Source organism: Ambystoma mexicanum, chromosome 6p (assembly GCF_040938575.1).
Source record: "Ambystoma mexicanum isolate Mex_15411 chromosome 6p, UKY_AmexF1_1, whole genome shotgun sequence".
Taxonomy (NCBI): Eukaryota; Metazoa; Chordata; class Amphibia; order Caudata; family Ambystomatidae; genus Ambystoma; species Ambystoma mexicanum.
In genome coordinates, this window is record NC_090935.1 from 1,554,989,161 (window position 1) to 1,555,015,429 (window position 26,269).

Consider the following 26,269-nt stretch of genomic DNA (forward strand, 5'->3'; position numbering starts at 1 on the left):
AGAACAGAACTTAAATTGCAACATTAGCACTTGATTAAGACACGCACGGGACTTTCATTTTTCTACACTGACTGCATATTTCCGTGCACACACACAGCTCCCCCAGTTAGGTAATTACCTTATCTGTTCAGAGGCTTCTCTCTGTGAATGTGGCTCTCTTGGCTTAACTCCAGCAAAAAGGAACGCTTGCCTTCTCAAGCCGGGGTCATTGCCTGGAATTCTCAGCTTTTTCAGATAGGACTGCCTCAGCCAGTGGACAGGTTTTTCTTTCAGCTTTCCCCAGTCTCGACTGCAGCAGGACACCGGAATTTGCATTCAGTCAGGACCCCACAGCCAGGTCTTCTCCCCAGTAGTGCAGAAAGATGTCTCCCTGTCTTTTTCCCTGCTACTGCCCACTAAAACTTTCCTCTCAGCCCTCTTTATGATGTGTCCCAATGAAATCCATCATCTCTCATCCTCCTACTCTTCAACAATAGCTTCGCTTATACATTTGCAATTGTTGCAAATCTGACTTCCTCCTTCCTGCCGTTACTGTGCACAACAACACGGATAATCAGGCAGAGAAGAGAAGAAAAAAAAATCTGCACACTCATTTAACTGGTTTTCAGAGTATGCCTAATTCTGCAGTAGAGAACACATTTTATTAGTGGGTTATATTAAAATAAGGTTTTATTAGTCAGGTTAATGGTTAATAGGTTAGCTGTTAATTTTCAAATGTGTCTCTAGCAATATAGGCATTTCAGGTGAAAAATAGTGTGCATTTTTAAATGAACACGTGTGCTTTTAACTGCAAAAATAGATTTGCATCTTATATGTTAAAATCGTTTTTTACTGAATAGTCTGTCTTTCCTTGTTAATCTGCTAACCCATATAGCAATGCACCGCACCCTTGTGGTGGTGGTGCTGCAAAAAAAATTGTGCTACTTGTGCAGTATTGCTGTACTGTGTACTGTAACACGCCAAATATCCTTACATATACCCTCCTTTTTTTTTTAGAACTTGGCTATAATCCAAGCCAATTCCTAAAAACAACTTGTTCTTTCTTTTTCTCTTAAAATGCATGTGTATTGGGATATCTTTCTCTTCCTGACGTAGTCAGTAAAATCAGTAACATTTTCATTTTTACTGATAGCACAATCAACCATCCACCCATGATTAGCACCAGGATAGCCAAACCCACTATTGAGCGTTCCCCCCAGGTTCCCCAATTAAATCTTTCCACTTCGATTATGCCCAGATTACTAATTGTAATATTGTTTTTTCGCAAATTCATTTTCATAACATGTCTTTCTTTATGATTCAATAAATATTCCACATCTGGATCTATTGGAAAAGTATCCCTTTGAAAAAAATCGATATTTTCCACTTGGCTTTCCCAAACATCATTTGTTACATGGAACAATGTTAATCCCCCAATTGACACAATTGCATCCTTTGGAACCTGTAAATAAAAAACATTATATTTTACCTGTTTAACCACGTATGTTCCATGGTTTAAATGTACTACCGTCATGTTCTTTAAACAGGTGCTGACCAACCATTTACCTCTGACCATCTTAGCCTGTGCCATTTCTTCACTCCCCATATTACTAATAATCACTTCACATCCCTCTGATATACTTGGGTCAGATTTCAATCCACAAATAGCATCTGTGGCATCAGGAACAAACGGTTTACCTGGACACATATAATTTTGTTCTTTAAATGTTACACATGTTTCCAGGTTTGGTATTAAATAAACTTCAGGTTCCCATGACTGAAATGCCACCACTTCTGGAGTCTTAATCTTAATGAATTTGTCCTCTTGCCAAATCCCACGTTGTGTACCCACTTCGTTTGATAAATAAGTTCAGGGGCTACAAATGGGATGCATAGCAAAAATCCGATCTCTAGTCTTTCCAAGTCCACATATAACGGCATTGCATTCCCCATTTCGAATGCAATTTTTATCTGTATAAGGTCAATTTCCCTCCTGGTCAATCTTTCTATCATTTGACGAATGATATCCTGCGAAACAAAATACAAGGGAATATGTCCTTGAATCAATTGTGAAACTGCAGTTTGAACTTCTCTCATATAATTCGTTAATAGTCTATCAACAGGACTCATTATGTTCAATATTTCATTTAAAGTTCTGTCATGCTTAAGTATTATTTTAGTCGCCCGTTGCATCACATCCGCTTGTTCATTTAGAATGATTGCAGTTTCATTTATGAATCTTACTTGTTCATCCAGTCCCCCTCTAATTCCATCTAATGTCTTTTGTATTATTTCTAGGTCAATACTCAGTTGTTGTGCTTTAGTACTCAGTGTTCCTACCGAAATAGAATTGGCTGTTGATATTGTAGTACCTATTATTGCTCCAATTATAGACATTACCATTGATATCGCGAGCATCACCGCACCTCTCTTTCCTCTCTTCTTCTTAATGTCTGCTGAATTCACGAATGTTTTTTCCAATTGCATTAATATATCTCTTATTGACTGCTTAGTGTCCTCTTTTCTTATTTCCAGCCACTCTTTAGTCTGTTCAATCTTAATTCCGGTATTGTTCAAGTGTTTTTCAATCAAAATCTCAGGATTTAATGGAATGTATATATTTTGGAAAATCATCCTTCTATCACTCATGATGAATCCTGGTGCCTCTTCCACCGCGATACCAGATGCTGGTCCAGGTTCAATGACAACCTGTGCTTCTGAATTCTTGAAGATCCCTCCAAATATCATCATCGTTAAACATGTCATCGGTATCATCTTCAATGCTGATCGCTTTGTAGCCTTGGTCTTCACCCCTCTTTGGGGCTTTCCCGGAATCCGTCCTCGCGGGCTCCAGGACTCCATCGTCTCCCGTGGCCTCTGGTCCCAGAACCTCCGACCAAATAATGTTAATTGTCTAAATCAAAATAGAAAATAAACAGATTAAGTACATAGCACAATACTAACTTCATCCTTTTGCCAAAAATAAAACATGCTTGGTAAAAATACTTCGTTTTTTTTTTCTTTTTTCTGAAATTAAACACAAGTTAAAAGAAAACAAACACATATAAAACAGCATTCAATATTTAACACACTTTCTCTCTGCACACCAACCACGAGCTTCCGTTATATGTGCATTTATTTATTTATTTATTTATTTATTTATTTATTTATTTATTTATTTATTTTATATATTTTCACATATATTACAGTGTTTATGTGCCATCATAACAATCAACTTTTTTTTTTAACTTCTTTGTCACTGCCTCCTGATCACACCCATTTATTTTCTCAAGGGACTCTATCCGTTTCCACATGCTCAAGCTGCCTGATCTCATGTCTGGGATGGCATGGTTTGATTTGATTTACATGGACAAACTGCTCTATTGCTGTTTCACCTTCATTTTTCAAAATTTTATACACTACAGGAGAGACTTTATCTATAATTCGAAATGGCCCCTGCCAGGCTGCCAGAAATTTAGAATTTTTCTGTTTACTTTTTCCAAAATGAAACTTGTACACCTGATCCCCTACATTGTATTCCTTTACTGATGTCTTTTTGTCATAATATGACTTAGCACTGTCAGCAGCTCTTTCCAGATTTCTCTGCACAAAAGCAAATGCATGTTGCAAATGCCTCCTCAGTTCATCAATATATTCATGAACTGTGGATGCACTCACTAGAGTTTGCTCATGTGTTCTGTATAGTAGGTGTTGTGGTAACACCATTTTCCTACCTGTTAAGACCTCATGGGGGCTAACACCTGTTGCTTTGGCAGGAGTCGACCTGATTGCCATCAAAACCAATGGTAAACGCAAATCCCAGCTGGAACCTGCTTCTGCCACAAATTTCTTTAAAATATCCACAACAGACCTATTGCTTCTTTCAACTGTACCTGAAGACGCCGCCCGATATGCGATATGTAGTTTCCTTTTCACACCTAGTATTTGCCATACCTTACTCATTAGAGTACTTGTGAAATGACTTCCTCTGTCTGACTCAATTCTTTGTGGCAACCCAAACCTTGAGAACACATTGTTCACCAGCAATGTGGCTGCTGTTTGCGCACTACAATCTGGTGCGGGAATGCACTCAATCCACTTTGACATCAAACATACCACACTCAAAATATAGCGGTGTCCCCTGCTCGACCTTTTTAAAGGACCTACATAGTCTATTTGCAAATCTGACCATGGGAGAGTTAGGCCTCTTTTCATCAATGGTGCTCTATGCATTGGTGAAGCAGGTTTAAATTGGGCGCATACTAGACATCCTCTAGTATATAATTCCACATCTTGGGACATATGTGGCCAGTAAGCATAATCTTTTAGTATTTCTAATGTCTTTTGTGAACCCCTATGGCCTGCAGTTATGGCATCATGTGCATGGTGTAGCATTAGTCCTCTGAATGAAAGGGGTACTACCCACTGTATTTGCCCTGTTATGGACTCTCTAATCATGAGCCCATCCTGTAATCTAATTCGTGTTTTGTTCTTTAATAACACCCTCAATTCTTCTTTTCCCATGCAATCATTTTCTGTTAAAGGATTTTGTTCAGGATCTATCAAATGATTATAATAGATTCCCAAAATTTGATCATTCTTTTGTGCCTCAATCAAATCTTGGTCTGGCGTGTTATGACTCCACTGCACCACCGGTTGATCTACCTCCTTTGGTGCTTTAGAACGTGTGACTGCATCAATTTGTATTTCACCCATTAAATAATCAATAGGTAGCAATTCTCCCATCACAGCCCCAATCTTAGCCAGATGGTCTGCCTTATCATTTCCCTCCTTATCCTCTCCTGGTGTTTTTAAATGCCCACAAATTTTTCTCCAGTATATTGTTAAATTATTTTCTGACACCAATTTGTCTATGGCTTGTATCATTTTTCCATGTTTAAGTGGCTTTTTGTTGTATGTAACCATGCCTCTTGCTTTCCAACCAGGCAAATACTCCACAAAGCTATTCCGTGCATAGTCAGAATCAGTCACCAGGACAATTTCACTGAACTTCTTATCAACTGCAGTAGCAATTGCTTTATAGATGGCTGCCAATTCCGCCACCTGACTGCTCCTATCTCCAATCCTCATCCCTATACTAGGAACGCCTTCACATTTCAACCAGACATTTCCTATTCCTGCCACTAATTGTTTATTACTGTCATTTTCAATGTGAAAAGCACAACCATCCACATATACAGTTGGCAAATCCTTGCATGTTTTTTCATCAAAAGCTTTGTGTGGTGATTGTTCAAATCCCTGTAAACTAGCTTCCACATCCATTTCATTTGTTATTTGTTCAGCTGCACAGTCATGTAAGTCAGCTAACCCTTGAGCAATTGGGCTCTTTTTATTTTGTCCATATCTTACTTCTACGGGAAAACCTTGTAATGCCAGCGTCCATGAAGTGATTCTGGATTGCGCTAGATTGCCTGATCTAATTCTTTTACTCTCTAAAAATTGCAAAGGTTGATGATTTGTTTCAATAATCACCTTTTCTCCCTGAACAATGGGGCGGAAATGTTGTAGCGCCCACACAGTGGTTAATAGGGCCTTTTCGCATTCATTAAATTTCATTTCAACTTGGGAAAATGCCTTACTTGCATATGCAATGGTTTTGTGATTCAAATCGTGTTTTTGTGATAACACTGCTGACATACAATGTTCAGAAAAGCCTATTTCTATAAAGAAATCCCTGTCCTTTATGGGGTATGCTAAACATGGTGCCTTTACAAGACATTCCTTCAATCTAGCCACTGCATCAGACTGCTCTCTTTCCCATCTCCAGGGAGTATTTAGTTTAAGCAGTTTAGTCAATGGTTGAGTGATTTCTGCATAATTCTCAATGAACTTTCTGTTATAGCCTGTCATCCCTAATAAACTTTTTACTCCTTTCTCATTTTTAGGATCTTTTAATCTTTGTATGGCCTCTATTTTCTTCCTTTGTGGATTTAGCCCATGTTCAGTCACTTCATGCCCTAGAAAGTTCACTTTTTTCTTGCACCATTGTGCTTTTTGCAAAGATACTTTGGCGCCTGCTTTCTGCAATTGGCCAAGCACATGTCTTATTTCATCAAAATGGCTTTTAAGGTTTTCATTTTTTATCAAGACATCATCTACATAAACTATTGTTCCTCTTTCCGCTGCATCTGGCATGGCCTTTCTCAAAAATATGCCAAATTCACTCCCACTATTGATGTACCCGAACGGAGCTCTAAGCCAGGCATATTGAGTCCTGTCAAATGTAAAGGAAAATAGGTGTTGTATCTCCTCTGCCAATGGCACACACCAATATCCAGATGTGAGATCTAACGTGGTAAATACATTTGAACCATGTATCTGAGCTAGGCCCTGATCAATGAATGGTAGTGGCCATCTAGATACTGGTACTCTTTTATTTAACTCTCTTAAGTCTGCACACAGCCGCCATTGACCATTTGGCTTTAACACACCTAAAATAGGCGTATTGGATGTGCTATGAATGGGCCTAATTATTCCCCGTGATTCCAAATTTTTAATAATCTCTGCCAATGATTCTAAACATGCCAGCGGTAGTCTATACTGGCGTACAAACACTGGATTTCTGCTACAACCTTCTGGTAGTGTGGCCACATGTAAATCAGTTAAACCACAATCATAAGCATCTTTTGCAAATACATCCTTAAACTCCATAAATATTTCCCTCAGATTGCGTCGATCCTCATCGCTGTCACATGCATCCGCTAAGGAGATCTGCTCTTCTACCATTCTGGAAAATTCTGGAAACTCTTCTGGTAAAGGAATCTCAGCGCTTTCCTCTAACTGTGTGGCTGTGTCTTTTTGTAGAGCTGCCACTTTCAAATATTTTGGCAGATCAGCTTCCACTTCAATGGGCTGATTTCCTGTTTCATTTTCATTTAAATTAAATATTATGCAATCCTCTTGATGGCAGCACACTGTCTCATTTGAATCATAAGGATACACAGAATGAATTTTAAATATTCCTTTGGGCTGAGAGTCCAGGTGTTCTGGCAACTCGCCCTTGGCATCTACATATTTTTCAGGAATATTCCCAATCACCATGTTATTTAAATCTGCCGTATAATGTGATTTTTGTATGGCCATTCCTAATGGGGAGTTTTCCTCTAAATGAATGTCCTGACAACCTTTATTATTTACCATGATTTTTACAGATCCTTCACCAATGTCTACCAATGGAATGTATTCATAATCCAGGCCTTGCTGTTTTATGGATTCATTCAGGCATACAAATGCATCAGAGCCTTTCATCTGCTGTCCATTTTTGCATTTCAGTGTTATTGCAAACTGTTTTGTAAATGCAGGAACAATAGTATTTTTCCTCATCTGTAATTCGACTGCATAAGGAACTAGTTGTGCACAATGATAAGCCCTTCTTTTGTCTTCAAATTCAGGCGCCGGCCCACCTAGGCGTGACCATATTTTTTGATTAAGGAAATCTAACACCATACACATTCTGTGCATGATGTCATTGCCCATGTAAAATTCATTTTGTGCTCCACTCACTATCCATACATTATGGTAAATTGTTTTCTGCCCAATGCTAATTTTAAGCATGCATCTGCCTGTAATTCGGTTTTCAAAGTTTGGACTGTCCAACCCAGAAACATATTGGTTTTTAATCCTAAATTTCGGGATTTCTTCCCTCTCCATAATTTTTTGCAACAATTTCTCATTAATGAAACTCCTTTCATGTTCAAGCGCTAAAGTGGCTTTTATTGTTTTAAGATAATCATTTATACCAGCGTGAACCCATGGTTGCTCATCTTCCATGTGTATCTCTGCCAGAGTGGTAATGTGTTTTTCTGAATCTGTTTTAGGAACAATATTCTGTTTGCATGTATTCTCTTTTAAGTAAAAACGTAATGTGTGCTCATCTATAGCAGTCTGCCAATCTTTCCTTGGGTCCAAGTAGATTTGTACAGGTAGTTTTTCATTGTCGCTCTGATCTTTGTCTTGACACATTAATATAACAGTGACACTAGGTATGCAGCTATTCTGGAGATATACCTCCACAGCATCATTTGTTTTGGCAACGGTGTGACATTCTTTTATATTGCTGTTTTGTGATTTTAGTTTCTTAGGCCTCAATGGTTTTTTGGTTAAGGACCACAGCACTCCATTCACCCCATCTATGAGAGGAGACAATCTTTTCAGGCAATTTGTCCCCATCAGAAATGGAATTTCACAAATAGATGTGATCAATACCTCTTGTTTCATTCTGTGCTTTCCTATTTTTATGTCAACCTCAGTTACACCTATGATGGGCACCTCCTCCCCATTAAAGTTATGCACTGGGCCTTGATTTGCCTTCACTGTGATCTGACTCTGTGGAGGCCTCCCTTCATTGATACTCTTTACCAGCTCCTTGGACATAATTGTGGCCTGTGCGCCAGTGTCAATCATAGCGAAGGTGTGGCATTTTTCTTCTACAGTGATGGGTGCATAATATCTGTCCTCAACTTCCTCTAATACACATAAGAAATGTGAATTCTTACTGATTTCATGGCTCACCTTTCTCAGGTCTTTTTCACTTTTGGCTAAGCACATTGGTAAATGAAAAGACATTTTTCCCTCCTTTTTACCCATTTCTGTGCGAGATATTTTATTCATTTCTCCATGTTCAGAGGTTTTTTGGAGTGTGGCCACCGTTCGCCCATCCATCTGGGTAACATCAGAGACCACATTACAACCTTCCAACTGAACATGTGTAACAACATCATTCAGCAATTTGTCATTTTTTAATTCTGTGCATTTGTGATCATTTAGTGTAATACCAGCCCTTTCAGCCTCTTCAAAAATATGTGGTTCAAAGAATTTTTCAGGTGATTGACTTGTACCCTCCTTGTGAGTATTTCCTTTTTCTGTCTGTGTTTGGTCATTGTTTTGCTTGCCCAGGGAAGGAGCTATGGCATCCCCACTTACTCCCTGTTCACTGGTATTCCCCATGCATGAGTCATTTTTCTTAAATCTGTTCCTTTGTTCTTTTAGAATTCCTAATGTTTCTTTTTCATTTGTGCAAATCTTTACTGTTTTATTTAGCTCTAAGTTAAACCGTACCTCTTTTTTAGAAGTATTTGCACTTTCTGTCACAATTTCATTTACTGGTACTTTCATTTTTAATCCATTAGACATCTCAGAGTCGTTATGCAAAATTATATCAGAGCAATCTGTCATTTTGGCACTGCAGTTATCATGAGTACTTAGTCACTTTTCGGAAGCCCCCCGGTCATTGCTATGGCCATCAGCCCCCTCTTTGGAAGGTTGTTTTTGCGCTGTATAGAGCTTTCCTATTTGCTCAGCTAACATTTTCACTTGGGCCTCAAGGCACTGGAACCTTTCCATCTCTCTAGGATCCTCTTTCTGTGGCCTAGGTCGATATTGGTTGTTTTCCCCCTGATTGGATCTATTCTGATACCTCTCAGGTGATTGATACCGGTTGGGATGGTTTCTGAACTCTTGATTCATTTGTGGAGGGGAGCGGGTTGCACCCATCCTTTGATTATAGTCCCCTGGTGGGGAATCATTGTACTGGCGTGGACTGTAGTTCACGTTTTGCCTCATGTCCTGTCTCTCAGATTGTGGGTACTGGCCCCTATGTTGATTTCCATTATCAGTAAATCGATCCACATATCGGGGCCTATCCTGATTACCATATATCATGGTGTTGGGATCAAACCTACTCTGTGTCCCCAATGACTGGTAGGGACCATCGTTTCTTTGATCTTGATTTTGTCTCTGGTTATTGTTCATACCTGCCATATCAGACCGGTATCTTACCCGGGGTCTATCTCCTAAATATCTAGGGCTGATGTAGCTCTCTCTATTACTAGGATCATGTGATTGGAACATTGGTACAGGAAATGGCGATCTTTGTTGATTACCCCTTTGTTCAGGTGTCACATTATTTTTACCTTGGCTTTGAGCAGACTCAAGGGACATTTTGGCTGACCTGATTTCCATTACTGTGGCTGAGGGTTCTTTAGATTTAGGCCTAGTATCTTTCATTTTATCACTTTCTCTACCCTGACAATAGAGTACCTCATATAGCTTGGTGCTTTGATGTACAATCCATTCAAGGGACTTGTCACGGTCAAATTCACGGACCAATTGGGATATGATGTCTTTCTGTAGCCCATAGAAGTATGCGGTTTTAAACTCATTGGAATTTGAGTCAAAAGATACATCAAAGCGAGAGAATGCTCTTTTTAAGTCTTGTAAAAATTGGCGAGGTGATGTATTAGGTCCAGCAGTAATAGTGTACGCGACTTTCTTTGCCTCCTGCAATGACTGAAAAGGAGAAAAATGACGCCTAATTTCTTTTTCAAACTCCAGCCATGTCATATTCTGCTGTTCATTTAATCCCCTTATGATGCTGGCCGTCGGGGCATCTAAAGTTAAATGAAAATATTGTCTGTACTGTTCCTTAGGTATCTGGAGCGCTTTAAAAATGTCATGCACCGCTTCTAAGTGATCCTCAATGCAGCATTCACCTCCCTTTTTAAATGGTTTGATCAGGGCTTTAATGGATTTCATTATTTTTATGGGGCTACTTGTTGCAATGCATGGAATTGCACTATTTTGTGATTCAATCCTGTTTTCAGGTGTATGAGATTGGTGGCTGCCCCCAATGGGAGTATCAAATCCCCCAAGGGCGCTGCAACCAAGTTCAGTCACCGGCCCAGTCACTGGGGCACTAGCTCTTTGGGCAGAGCTAGAATTCACCTCCACTCCATTGAATGTGGTACCCTGCCGCCTCTCCTGGGACCTGGGAATGCACATTTGCTGTTCTAAGTCCTTACACTTTTTAAGGAGTCTGTTGGCTTCATCATGCAAATAATTATTTTCATCACTCATTTTATTAATTGCCTCCTGCATATCGCACATTTGCATTTGGCATTCATTGAACTCTTTATTTCTCTTGTCTCTTTCTTGGATCATTTTAATCATTTCTTGTTCCGCACTCTGGAGATCACCTTCTTTTTCGCAATGTTCTTTTTGTAAAATCTGCATTTCTGAAACAACCTCATCTTTATCCTGCCTAATGTGATCCACTAAGGCTTTTAAGTGTGTCAATTCTTGCTCACTATCTTCAAATTGTTTCTTGCTTTTGGATAACTGAGTATCAAAGTCTCTGCATTTTAATTGCATGTCTTTTTGGCATACATCCAATTCTGCTCTCAACATTTCCTGATTTTTACTTGCCCCATCTAATTCAGTCTTTAACCTGTTAATTAGCTGAGTATCATTCTCTTGCATTCGCAGGGACTTGTTTAAAATAAACCATATTTTGCCGCATAGCCGTATTAAACAGTCTTTCTCTGCACTTTTATCGGCTGCATTCAATAATCTTGTAAGGCAGACCTGAATTATGCTGCCTTCTGCAAAAATATTGTCTAGTTTTTCTTTCTGCACCTCACCCTGAATGCGGTTACTCCATTCTAAGGTACTGTTCGAAGACCAATTCCCATGTGCAAATAACTTTGCCTCTAAATATTGCACTAGATCTGAGAATGTGGTTTCCCTTTATGACATTCTGAAATTCGTTTTTAGTGGCACACTGCTATTATAAAATGGGTTCCCTTTAATGTGCAAATGGCAGTGTGAGACACACTTGCCACGCCCAGTAGGTACTCTGTGATCACTTTCCCGGCCTGCAACGCACCATAAATATGTAGGGTATTTTGTGGAGATTTGGGGCCTGACGGTATTTTATTACCGCCGAAAAATAACTTAGCAATAATCACTCTTTGTATTCAGATTTGGCCATGTGCAACAATAATACAATGGACATGCATTATTTCAGCACCCAGACCTGCATATTTGGTATACGTGGTTGGTGGTATTTTGGTGAGCATAATTCCCTTGTTTTATTTGTGGCCCCAATGTCCAGAATCCCTTATCTTCGCTTAGATTTTTCGTGTGATCACTAGAGAGACCTCAGACCTGCATTCTAGGGATACCACAATTTCCAGTGATAGTGTTGGTGCGCCACCATGGGCAAACTCACTGACTTATTTACGACAGAGAGCTATATGTGGTAGTCTTGTGGTAATTTCCACTACCTTATATACGGTAGGGAGCTATGTTCAGAGAGTCTCTCTTCCCGTTGGCTCATGTACCTCCAACAAGTTATACTACAGTCACTCACAATTATTCATACTGATTCTGACATGCACACATCTGTCTTAAAATGACCATTGCACTGTTTAAAAATCTCCCCACATCATTGGCATTGTAATGGTAAATAGAAAATAAACCACCCGTCTGTTTTCAAATATTTTCTGTATTATAAAAGTTGCATTTAGATATGATCTCATTCTTTACAGAAATAAATAAAATGGTACAGTAAAAGCATTTTCTATGACACACTGCAATTATAGTGGCGGAGAACAGAACTTAAATTGCAACATTAGCACTTGATTAAGACACGCACGGGACTTTCATTTTTCTACACTGACTGCATATTTCCGTGCACACACACAGCTCCCCCAGTTAGGTAATTACCTTATCTGTTCAGAGGCTTCTCTCTGTGAATGTGGCTCTCTTGGCTTAACTCCAGCAAAAAGGAACGCTTGCCTTCTCAAGCCGGGGTCATTGCCTGGAATTCTCAGCTTTTTCAGATAGGACTGCCTCAGCCAGTGGACAGGTTTTTCTTTCAGCTTTCCCCAGTCTCGACTGCAGCAGGACACCGGAATTTGCATTCAGTCAGGACCCCACAGCCAGGTCTTCTCCCCAGTAGTGCAGAAAGATGTCTCCCTGTCTTTTTCCCTGCTACTGCCCACTAAAACTTTCCTCTCAGCCCTCTTTATGACGTGTCCCAATGAAATCCATCATCTCTCATCCTCCTACTCTTCAACAATAGCTTCGCTTATACATTTGCAATTGTTGCAAATCTGACTTCCTCCTTCCTGCCGTTACTGTGCACAACAACACGGATAATCAGGCAGAGAAGAGAAGAAAAAAAAATCTGCACACTCATTTAACTGGTTTTCAGAGTATGCCTAATTCTGCAGTAGAGAACACATTTTATTAGTGGGTTATATTAAAATAAGGTTTTATTAGTCAGGTTAATGGTTAATAGGTTAGCTGTTAATTTTCAAATGTGTCTCTAGCAATATAGGCATTTCAGGTGAAAAATAGTGTGCATTTTTAAATGAACACGTGTGCTTTTAACTGCAAAAATAGATTTGCATCTTATATGTTAAAATCGTTTTTTACTGAATAGTCTGTCTTTCCTTGTTAATCTGCTAACCCATATAGCAATGCACCGCACCCTTGTGGTGGTGGTGCTGCAAAAAAAATTGTGCTACTTGTGCAGTATTGCTGTACTGTGTACTGTAACACGCCAAATATCCTTACAGGTCTCAGATTTGGTATAAGCATTGAGATATCACATCTCATGCTATAGGAAGGGTCTCAGGAATGGAATGGGAAGGACTTGGATATCACATCTCATGATAAAGGAAGGGTCTAACGTTTGGAAGTGGAAGGTTTTGGATATCACATCTCATGTTATTGGACCGGTCTCAGGTTTGGTATTAGAAGCATTGAGATATCAAGTCTCATGGAATGGGACAGGAGTTTGATATCACATCTCATGCCATGGTATGGGTATCAGGTTTTGTAGAAGCATTGGGATATCACATCTCATGCTATCGGAAGGGTATCAGGATTGGATTTGGAAGGAGTTGGATATCCCATCTCATGCTATAGGAAGGGTATCAGGTTGGAATGGGAAGGAGTTGGATATGACATCTCATGTTATAGGAAGGGTCTCAGGATTGGAATGGGAAGGACTTGGATATCACATCTCATGCTGTAGGAAGGCTCTCAGGTTTGGAAAGGGAAGGAGTTGGATATCACATTTCATGTTAGAGGTAGGATCTCAGGTTTGGTATTAGAGGCATTGAGATATCACATCTTATGCTATCAGAAGGGTATCAGGATTGGAATGAGAAGGAGTTGGATATCACATCTCATGCTAAAGGGAGGGTCTCAAGTTTGATATTAGAAGCTTTGAGATATCACATCTCATGATATCGGAAGGGTCTCAGGATTGGAATGGGAAGGAGTTGGATATCACATCTCATGATAAAGGAAGGGTCTAAGTTTGGAAGGGGAAGGATTTGGATATCACATCTCATGTTATATTACGGGTCTCACGTTTGTATTAGAAGCATTGAGATATCAAGTCTCATAGTATAGGAAGGGTCTCAGAATTGGAATGGGTAGGAGTTGGATATCACATCTCAAGCTATAGGAAGGGTCTCAGGATTGGAATGGGAAGGACTTGGATATCACATCTCATGCTATAGGGAGGGTCTCAAGTTTGATATTAGAAGCTTTGAGATATCACATCTCATGATATCGGAAGGGTCTCAGGATTGGAATGGGAAGGAGTTGGATATCACTTCTCATGATAAAGGAAGGGTCTAAGGTTTGGAAGGGGAAGGATTTGGATATCACATCTCATGTTATATTACGGGTCTCACGTTTGTATTAGAAGCATTGAGATATCAAGTCTCATAGTATAGGAAGGGTCTCAGAATTGGAATGGGAAGGAGTTGGATATCACATCTCAAGCTATAGGAAGGGTCTCAGGATTGGAATGGGAAGGACTTGGATATCACATCTCATGCTATAGGAAGGCTCTCAGGTTTGGAAGGGGAAAGAGTTGGATATCACATTTCATGTTAGAGGTAGGATCTCAGGTTTGGTATTAGAGGCATTGAGATATCACATCTCATGCTATCAGAAGGGTCTCAGGAATGGAATGGGAAGGAGTTGGATATCACATCTCATGCTAAAGGGAGGGTCTCAGGTTTGGAAGGGGAAGGATTTGGATATCAAATCTCATGTTATAGGAAGGATCTCAGGTTTGGTATTAGAAGCATTGAGATATCACATCTCATGCTATCGGAAGGATCTCAGGTTTGGTATTAGAAGCATTGAGATATCACATCTCATGCTATCAGAAGAGTCTCAGGATTGGAATAGGAAGGAGTTGGATATCACATCTCATGCTAAAGGGAGGGTCTCAGGATTGGAAGGGGAAGGATTTGGATATCACATCTCATGTTATCGGAAGGATCTCACGTTTGGTATTAGAAGTATTGAGATATCATATCTCATGCTATAGGAAGGGTCTCAGGATTGGAATGGGAAGGAGTTGGATATCACATCTCATGCTATAGGGAGGGTCTCAGGATTGGAATGGGAAGGACTTAGATATCACATATCATGCTATAGGGAGGGTCTCAGTTTTGATATTAGAAGCATTGAGATATCACATCTCATGCTATAGGAAGTGTCTCAGGATTGGAATGGGAAGGTGCTGGATATCACATCTCATGCTAAAGGAAGGGTCTCAGGTTTGGAACGGGAAGGATTTGGATATCACATCTCATGTTATAGGAAGGGTCTCAGGTTTGGTATAAGCATTGAGATATCACATCTCTGCTATCGAAAGTGTCTCAGGATTGGAATGGGAAGGAGTTGGATATCCCATCTCATGTTATAGGACGGGTCTCAGGTTTGTTATTAGAATCATTGAGATATCATATTGCATGCTGTAGGAAGGGTCTAAGGGTTGGAATGGGAAGGACTTGGATATCACATCTCATGCTATAGATAGGCTCTTAGGTTTGGAAAGGGAAGGAGTTGGATATCACATTTCATGTTAGAGGAAGGATCTCAGGTTTGGTATTAGAAGCATTGAGATATCACATCTCATGCTATAGGAAGGGTCCCAGGATTGGAATGGGAAGCAGTTGGATATCACATCTCATGCTATAGGAAGGGTCTCAGGTTTGGTATAAGCATTGAGATATCACATCTCATGCTATAGGACGGGTCTCAGGATTGGAATGGAAGGAGTTGGCTATCACATCTCATGTTATAGGAAGGATCTCAGGTTTGGTATTAGAAGCATTGAGACATCACATCTCATGCTATAGGAAGGGTCTCAGGGTTGGAATGGGAAGGAGTTGGATATCACATCTCATCCAATAGGAAGGGTCTCAGGTTTGGAATGGGAAGGAATTGGATATCACATCTCATGTTATAGGAAGGATCTCAGGTTTGGTATTAGAAGCATTGAGATATTACATCTCATGCTATAGGAAGGGTCTCAGGATTGGAATGTGAAGGATTTGGATATCACATCTCATGCTAAAGGAAGGGTCTCAGGTTTGGTAGAAGCATTGAGATATCACGTCTCTGCTATCGGAAGGGTCTCAGGATTGGATTGGGAAGGAGTTGGATATCACATCTCATGCCATAGGAAGGGTCTCAGGTTTGGTATAAGCATTGAGATATCACATCTCTGCTATCGGAAGGGTCTCAGGATTGGATTGGGAAGGAGTTGGATATCCCTTCTCATGCTATAGGAAGTGTCTCAGGTTGGAATGGGAAGGAGTTGGATATCACATCTCATGTTATAGGAAGGGTCTCAGGATTGGAATGGGAAGGATTTGGATATCACATCTCTTGCTATAGGAAGGGTCTCAGGATTGGAATGGGTAGGAGTTGAATATTACTTTCTTGCTATAGGAAGGGTCTCATGTTTGGAATGGGAAGGAGTTGGATATCACATATGCTATAGTTAGTGTCTCAGGTTTGGAACGGGAAGGAGTTGGATATCACATCTCATGTTATAGGAAGGGTCTCAGGTTTGGTATAAGCATTGAGATATCACATCTCTGCTATCGGAAGCGGCTCAGGATTGGAATGGGAAGGAGTTGGATATCCCATCTCATGTTATAGGAAGAGTCTCTGGTTTGGTATTAGAATCATTGAGATATCACATCGCATGCTGTAGGAAGGGTCTAAGGATTGGAATGGGATGGACTTGGATATCACATCTCATGCTATAGGTAGGCTCTCAGGTTTGGTATAAGCATTGAGATATCACATCTCATGCTATAGGAAGGGTCTCAGGATTGGAATGGGAAGGAATTGGATATCACATCTCATGCTATAGGAAGGGTCTCAGATTTGGTATAAGCATTGAGATATCACATCTCATGCTAAAGGAAGGGTCTCAGGATTGGAATGGGAAGGAGTTCTATATGACATCTCAGGCCATAGGAAGGTTCTCAGGTTTGGTATAAGCATTGAGATATCACATCTCTGCTATCGGAAGGGTCTCAGGATTGGAATGGGAAGGAGTTGGATATCCCATCTCATGTTATAGGAAGGGTCTCAGGTTTGGTATTAGAAGCATAGAGATATCACATCTCATGCTATAGGAAGGGTCTCAGGATTTGAATGGCAAGGAGTTGGATATCACATCTCATGCCATAGGAAGGGTCTCAGGTTTGGTATAAGCTTTGAGATATCACATCTCTGCTATCGCTAGGGTCTCAGGATTGGATTGGGAAGGAGTTAGATATCCCTTCTCATGCTATAGGAAGTGTCTCAGGTTGGAATGGGAAGGAGTTGGATATCACATCTCATGTTATAGGAAGGGTCTCAGGATTGGAATGGGAAGGACTTGGATGTCACATCTCATGCTATAGGGAGGGTCTCAAGTTTGATATTAGAAGCATTGAGATAACAAATCTCATGATATCGGAAGGGTCTCAGGATTGGAATGGGAAGGAGTTGGATATCACATCTCATGATAAAGGAAGGGTCTAAGGTTTGGAAGGGGAAGGATTTGGATATCACATCTCATGTTATAGGACGGGTCTCAGGTTTGGTATTAGAAGCATTGAGATATCAAGTCTCATGGTATAAGAAGGGTCTCAGAATTGGAATGGGAAGGAGTTGGATATCACACCTCAAGCTATAGGAAGGGTCTCAGGATTGGAATGGGAAGGAGTTTGATATCACATCTCATGCCATAGTATGGGTCTCAGGTTTGGTAGAAGCATTGGGATATCACATCTCATGCTATCGGAAGGGTATCAGTATTGGATTTGGAAGAAGTTGGATATCCCATATCATGCTATAGGAAGGGTCTCAGGTTGGAATGGGAAGGAGTTGGATATCACATTTCATGTTATAGGAAGGGTCTCAGGATTGGAATGGGAAGGACTTGGATATCATATCTCATGCTATAGGACGGGTCTCAGGTTTGTTATTAGAATCATTGAGATATCATATTGCATGCTGTAGGAAGGGTCTAAGGATTGGAAAGGGAAGGAGTTGGATATCACATTTCATGTTAGAGGAAGGATCTCAGGTTTGGTATTAGAAGCATTGAGATATCACATCTCATGCTATATGAAGGGTCTCAGGATTGGAATGGGAAGTAGTTGGATATCACATCTCATGCTATAGGAAGGGTCTCAGGTTTGGTATAAGCATTGAGATATCACATCTCATGCTATAGGACAGGTCTCAGGATTGGAATGGAAGGAGTTGGATATCACATCTCATGTTATAGGAAGGATCTCAGGTTTGGTATTAGAAGCATTGAGACATCACATCTCATGCTATAGGAAGGGTCTCAGGGTTGGAATGGGAAGGAGTTGGATATCACATCTCATCCAATAGGAAGGGTGTCAGGTTTGGAATGGGAAGGAATTGGATATCACATCTCATGTTATAGGAAGGATCTCAGGTTTGGTATTAGAAGCATTGAGATATCACATCTCATGCTATAGGAAGGGTCTCAGGATTGGAATGTGAAGGATTTGGATATCACATCTCATGCTAAAGGAAGGGTCTCAGGTTTGGTAGAAGCATTGAGATATCACGTCTCTGCTATCGGAAGGGTCTCAGGATTGGATTGGGAAGGAGTTGGATATCCCTTCTCATGCTATAGGAAGGGTCTCAGGATTTGAATGGCAAGGAGTTGGATATCACATCTCATGCCATAGGAAGGGTCTCAGGTTTGGTATAAGCATTGAGATATCACATCTCTGCTATCGGAAGGGTCTCAGGATTGGAATGGGAAGGAGTTGGATATTCCCATCTCATGTTATAGGAAGGGTCTCAGGTTTGGTATTAGAAGCATTGAGATATCACATCTCATGCTATAGGAAGGGTCTCAGGATTGGAATGGGAAGGACTTGGATATCACATCTCATGCTATAGGGAGGGTCTCAAGTTTGATATTAGAACCTTTGAGATATCACATCTCATGATATCGGAAGGGTCTCAGGATTGGAATGGGAAGGAGTTGGATATCACATCTCATGATAAAGGAAGGGTCTAAGGTTTGGAAGGGGAAGGATTTGGATATCACATCTCATGTTATATTATGGGTCTCAGGTTTGGTATTAGAAGCATTGAGATATCAAGTCTCAGAGTATAGGAAGGGTCTCAGAATTGGAATGGGACGGAGTTAAATATCACATCTCAAGCTATAGGAAGGGTCTCAGGATTGGAATGGGAAGGACTTGGATATCACATCTCATGCTATAGGAAGGCTCTCAGGTTTGGAAGGGGAAAGAGTTGGATATCACATTTCATGTTAGAGGTAGGATCTCAGGTTTTGTATTAGAGGCATTGAGATATCACATCTCATGCTATCAGAAGGGTCTCAGGAATGGAATGGGAAGGAGTTGGATATCACATCTCATGCTAAAGGGAGGGTCTCAGGTTTGGAAGGGGAAGGATTTGGATATCACATCTCATGTTTTAGGAAGGATCTCAGGTTTGGTATTAGAAGCATTGAGATATCACATCTCATGCTATCGGAAGGATCTCAGGTTTGGTATTAGAAGCATTGAGATATCACATCTCATTCTATCAGAAGGGTCTCAGGATTGGAATGGGAAGGAGTTGGATATCACATCTCATGCTAAAGGGAGGGTCTCAGGTTTGGAAGGGGAAGGATTTGGATATCACATCTCATGTTATCGGAAGGATCTCACGTTTGGTATTAGAAGTATTGAGATATCATATCTCATGCTATAGGAAGGGTCTCAGGATTGGAATGGGAAAGAGTTGGATATCACATCTCATGCTATAGGGAGTGTCTCAGGATTGGAATGGGAAGGACTTAGATATCACATATCATGCTATAGGGAGGGTCTCAGTTTTGATATTAGAAGCATTGAGATATCACATCTCATGCTATCGGAAGTGTCTCAGGATTGGAATGGGAAGGAGCTGGATATCACATCTCATGCTAAAGGAAGGGTCTCAGGTTTGGAACGGGAAGGATTTGGATATCACATCTCATGTTATAGGAAGGGTCTCAGGTTTGGTATAAGCATTGAGATATCACATCTCTGCTATCGGAAGTGTCTCAGGATTGGAATGGGAAGGAGTTGGATATCACATCTCATGTTATAGGACGGGTCTCAGGTTTGTTATTAGAATCATTGAGATATCATATTGCATGCTGTAGAAAGGGTCTAAGGGTTGGAATGGGAAGGACTTGGATATCACATCTCATGCTATAGATAGGCTCTTAGGTTTGGAAAGGGAAGGAGTTGGATATCACATTTCATGTTAGAGGAAGGATCTCAGGTTTGGTATTAGAAGCATTGAGATATCACATCTCATGCTATAGGAAGGGTCTCAGGATTGGAATGGGAAGTAGTTGGATATCACATCTCATGCTATAGGAAGGGTCTCAGGTTTAGTATAAGCATTGAGATATCACATCTCATGCTATAGGACGGGTCACAGGATTGGAATGGAAGGAGTTGGATATCACATCTCATGTTATAGGAAGGATCTCAGGTTTGGTATTAGAAGCATTGAGACATCACATCTCATGCTATAGGAAGGGTCTCAGGGTTGGAATGGGAAGGAGTTGGACATCACATCTCATCCAATAGGAAGGGTCTCAGGTTTGGAATGGGAAGGAATTGGATATCACATCTCATGTTATAGGAAGGATCTCAGGTTTGGTATTAGAAGCATTGAGATATCACATCTCATGCTATAGGAAGGGTCTCAGGATTGGAATGTGAAGGATTTGGATATCACATCTCATGCTAAAGGAAGGGTCTCAGGTTTGGTAGAAGCATTGAGATATCACGTCTCTGCTATCGGAAGGGTCGCAGGATTGGATTGGGAAGGAGTTGGATATCCCTTCTCATGCTATAGGAAGGGTCTCAGGATTTGAATGGCAAGGAGTTGGATATCACATCTCATGCCATAGGAAGGGTCTCAGGTTTGGTATAAGCATTGAAATATCACATCTCTGCTATCGGAAGGGTCTCAGGATTGGATTGGGAAGGAGTTGGATATCCCTTCTCATGCTATAGGAAGTGTCTCAGGTTGTAATGGGAAGGAGTTGGATATCACATCTCATGTTATAGGAAGGGTCTCAGGATTGGAATGGGAAGGATTTGGATATCACATCTCTTGCTATAGGAAGGGTCTCAGGATTGGAATGGGTAGGAGTTGGATATTACTTTCTTGCTATAGGAAGGGTCTCATGTTTGGAATGGGAAGGAGTTGGATATCACATATGCTATAGTTAGTGTCTCAGGTTTGGAACGGGAAGGAGTTGGATATCACATCTCATGTTATAGGAAGGGTCTCAGGTTTGGTATAAGCATTGAGATATCACATCTCTGCTATCGGAAGCGGCTCAGGATTGGAATGGGAAGGAGTTGGATATCCCATCTCATGTTATAGTAAGAGTCTCTGGTTTGGTATTAGAATCATTGAGATATCACATCGCATGCTCTAGGAAGGGTCTAAGGATTGGAATGGGATGGACTTGGATATCACATCTCATGCTATAGGTAGGCTCTCAGGTTTGGTATAAGCATTGAGATATCACATCTCATGCTATAGGAAGGGTCTCAGGATTGGAATGGGAAGGATTTGGATATCACATCTCATGCTATAGGAAGGGTCTCAGATTTGGTATAAGCATTGAGATATCACATCTCATGCTAAAGGAAGGGTCTCAGGATTGGAATGGGAAGGAGTTGTATATGACATCTCAGGCCATAGGAAGGGTCTCAGGTTTGGTATAAGCATTGAGATATCACATCTCTGCTATCGGAAGTGTCTCAAGATTGGAATGGGAAGGACTTGGATATCACATCTCATGCTATAGGGAGGGTCTCAAGTTTGATATTAGAAGCATTGAGATATCACATCTCATGCTATAGGAAGGGTCTCAGGATTGGAATGGGAAGGAGTTGGATATCACATCTCATGCTATAGGAAGGGTCTCAGGTTTGGTATAAGCAGTGAGATATCACATCTCATGCTATAGGAAGTGTCTCAGGATTGGAATGATGGGAAGGAGTTGGATATCACATCTCATGTTATAGGAAGGATCTCAGGTTTGGCATAAGCATTGAGATATCACATGTTTGCTATCGGAAGGGTCTCAGGATTGGAATGGGAAGGAGTTGTATATTCCCATCTCATGTTATAGGAAGGGTCTCAGGTTTGGTATTAGAAGCATTGAGACATCACATCTCATGCTATAGGAAGGGTCTCAGGATTGGAATGGGAAGGACTTGGATATCACATCTCATGCTATAGGGAGGGTCTCGAGTTTGATATTAGAAGCATTGAGATATCACATCTCATGATATCGGAAGGGTCTCAGGATTGGAATGGGAAGGAGTTGGATATCACATCTCATGATAAAGGAAGGGTCTAAGGTTTGGAAGGGGAAGGATTTGGATATCACATCTCATGTTATAGGACGGGTCTCAGGTTTGGTATTAGAAGCATTGAGATATCAAGTCTCATGGTATAGGAAGGGTCTCAGAATTGGAATGGGAAGGAGTTGGATATCACATCTCAAGCTATAGGAAGGGTCTCAGGATTGGAATGGGAAGGAGTTTGATATCACATCTCATGCCATAGTATGGGTCTCAGGTTTGGTATAAGCATTGGGATATCAAATCTCATGCTATCGGAAGGGTATCAGGATTGGAATTCCAAGGAGTTGGATATCCCATCTCATGCTATAGGAAGGGTCTCAGGTTGGAATGGGAAGGAGTTGGATATCACATCTCATGCTAAAGGGAGGGTCTCAGGTTTGGAAGGGGAAGGATTTGGATATCACATCTCATGTTATAGGAAGGATCTCAGGTTTGGTATAAGAAGCATTGAGATATCACATCTCATGCTATCGGAAGAATCTCAGATTTGGTATTAGAGGCATTGAGATATCACATCTCATGCCATCATAAGGGTCTCAGGATTGGAATGGGAAGGAGTTGGATATCACATCTCATGCTATAGGAAGGGTCTCAGGTTTGGAACGGGAAGGAGTTGGATATCACATCTCATGTTATAGGAAGAGTCTCAGGTTTGGTATAAGCATTGAGATATCAAATCTCTGCAATCGGAAGTGTCTCAGGATTGGGATGGGAAGGAGTTGGATATCACATCTCATGCTATAGGAAGGGTCTCAGGTTTGGAACGGGAAGGAGTTGGATATCCCATCTCATGTTATAGGACTGGTCTCATGTTTGGTATTAGAAGCATTGAGATATCACATCTCTGCTATCGGAAGTGTCTCAGGATTGGGATGGGAAGGAGTTGGATATCACATCTCATGCTATAGGACGGGTCTCAGGTTTGTTATTAGAATCATTGAGATATCATATTGCATGCTGTAGGAAGGGTCTAAGGATTGGAATGGGAAGGACTTGGATATCACATCTCATGCTATAGATAGGATCTTAGGTTTGGAAAGGGAAGGAGTTGGATATCACATTTCATGTTAGAGGAAGGATCCCAGGTTTGGTATTAGAAGCATTGAGATATCACATCTCATGCTATATGAAGGGTCTCAGGATTGGAATGGGAAGTAGTTGGATATCACATCTCATGCTATAGGAAGGGTCTCAGGTTTGGTATAAGCATTGAGATATCACATCTCATGCTATAGGACAGGTCTCAGGATTGGAATGGAAGGAGTTGGATATCACATCTCATGTTATAGGAAGGATCTCAGGTTTGGTATTAGAAGCATTGAGACATCACATCTCATGCTATAGGAAGGGTCTCAGGGTTGGAATGGGAAGGAGTTGGATATCACATCTCATCCAATAGGAAGGGTGTCAGGTTTGGAATGGGAAGGAATTGGATATCACATCTCATGTTATAGGAAGGATCTCAGGTTTGGTATTAGAAGCATTGAGATATCACATCTCATGCTATAGGAAGGGTCTCAGGATTGGAATGTGAAGGATTTGGATATCACATCTCATGCTAAAGGAAGGGTCTCAGGTTTGGTAGAAGCATTGAGATATCACGTCTCTGCTATCGGAAGGGTCTCAGGATTGGATTGGGAAGGAGTTGGATATCCCTTCTCATGCTATAGGAAGGGTCTCAGGATTTGAATGGCAAGGAGTTGGATATCACATCTCATGCCATAGGAAGGGTCTCAGGTTTGGTATAAGCATTGAGATATCACATCTCTGCTATCGGAAGGGTCTCAGGATTGGAATGGGAAGGAGTTGTGTAAGAGGATTCAATTCAGCACTACAGCCAAGTTAACGCCTAGTCTATGATACTGAATGAAAACCCTTATTGATATATCTTTAGGTCCAGTTCATGCGTTCTGGATGACTACCCTTGTATAACACCCCTCTCTTGGAATCCCCCTGACCCCACTGAGCCAAGAAGTAGTTCTGTTTTGCAAGTTTAAAAGGTTTATTTGATAAATTAAAATATAGATATCACACTTTATAATAAATTAATAATTGAATATCACACTTTATCTGATATGGGAAATATTAACAACGGAGAATCTGGCACTAGCACACTTCTTTATAATGACTAATGAGTGGACATGAAATGAATAAGGTAGCACACTGGTAAATGGTACAACAGAAAAAGGTGGTAAAGAATGCTTTATGTAGTTCAAATGGATATAATGTTGAATAAAAATGCAATACAGAAAATACTCAATATGATTTCAACAGACAATGTAATCACTTTTCTCTGGCAAGCCCTTCCCCCCCTTTTTATGCAATGCAAGGAATGGAAGGAAGCACACAGTTCTCAGAAATGCAATCAACTGTAATTCAGTTCACCCCAGCAAGCTTAAACAACAGAAAACAGATAGGAGTTTTGAAATCACAGGCCCAAACTGCTTTGATATGTGCTGGCAATGAATGAGAAATATGCTAAATTTGCTTTTAATTCCCCTTTAGAGGTTCAGGATGAGTGGTATCTAGTTAATATTAGTCCAGGCTCACACTAGCAATGATGCCGGAATGATTATCAGGTCAAACGAATTTCTAGCAAATGGAAATCAGCATCAGCAGTTTTTTTACATGTGAAGAGATTGCAAATCGCGGCAAAATTCGCGGGTGCGTGTTCCGCGATTGCGGTAAAACTATAAGGGGTAGGGATGTGGTTCTAGGTTCCTAGGAAAGCCTGGGATCTCAGCTTCCAAATAAAAGTTATTGCAAGTCTCTAACCCAAACGGTTGCGGAGATATGAGCAATTTAGTAAAGGTCGTTTTTGGTTTTGTAAATTTTAAACGCACACTTTTTCAAAATGACAAGTGACAAATTTTTGCAGCTAGAATGACAGGTGACAGCTAGGAGGCAGTTCTACTTGGGTTAAATAAATTGAATTAGATGAATTCAACTAAGAGATGTGTTCTGAGTTTGCTAAGTACTCACAAGAGATTTTGAACAGGAAAGCGACTTGTCACGATCTGGTCAACAGTCTGGTCAGGTCTTTCCGGGTTCTGCTCACAGCGCCTGGTCTGGTCTCTCTGCTAGGCACAGCACTGCTTTCTCTCTGGGTTCTGCTCACAGCTAGGCACAGCACTGCTTTCCCTCTGGTCTGGGTTTTGAAGTCTCTAGTTTGGCTTTCAGGAGGTTGATGAATTTGAAGTCTGGATCTCGGGATGTTGTCTGGTCCAGCAAAGTGCGCTGCAGCAAATGGAATTTTAGGTCCCTACCTAAGTTTCAGTGGTCCATTTATATGTTCTCCAAGTGGGTGTGTGTGTCGCATCACTAGCCTTGCCCCTCTCCACTTTCCATTGGTCCAGCTTTCATCCCTTACTTGATTGGGGGAATGAAATGAAGTGTCATCATGATGAGGTCTGTTTATGATACAGAGAACCCACCCCTTTCAACTTTATACACAATCTATATCTGACCTAAAAACATATTTGCACAGGTACACATTTGATTAAAATCACATATACATGGTGTGGCTGAATTTAGCCATGTCTCTGTCCAAATGTGTTCATCCTCGGAGCTTGCATTCAAAAACGGCCACTTCTAGCACTTATTCATGTGCTGCACAACATTGGATCTTCATTAAATTTTACACAACTGTTCCTCACATATCTACCCACATACCAATGCATTTTCGTTTGTCTAGCTGAAACAGGGAGTCTGTAATATTAATAAAC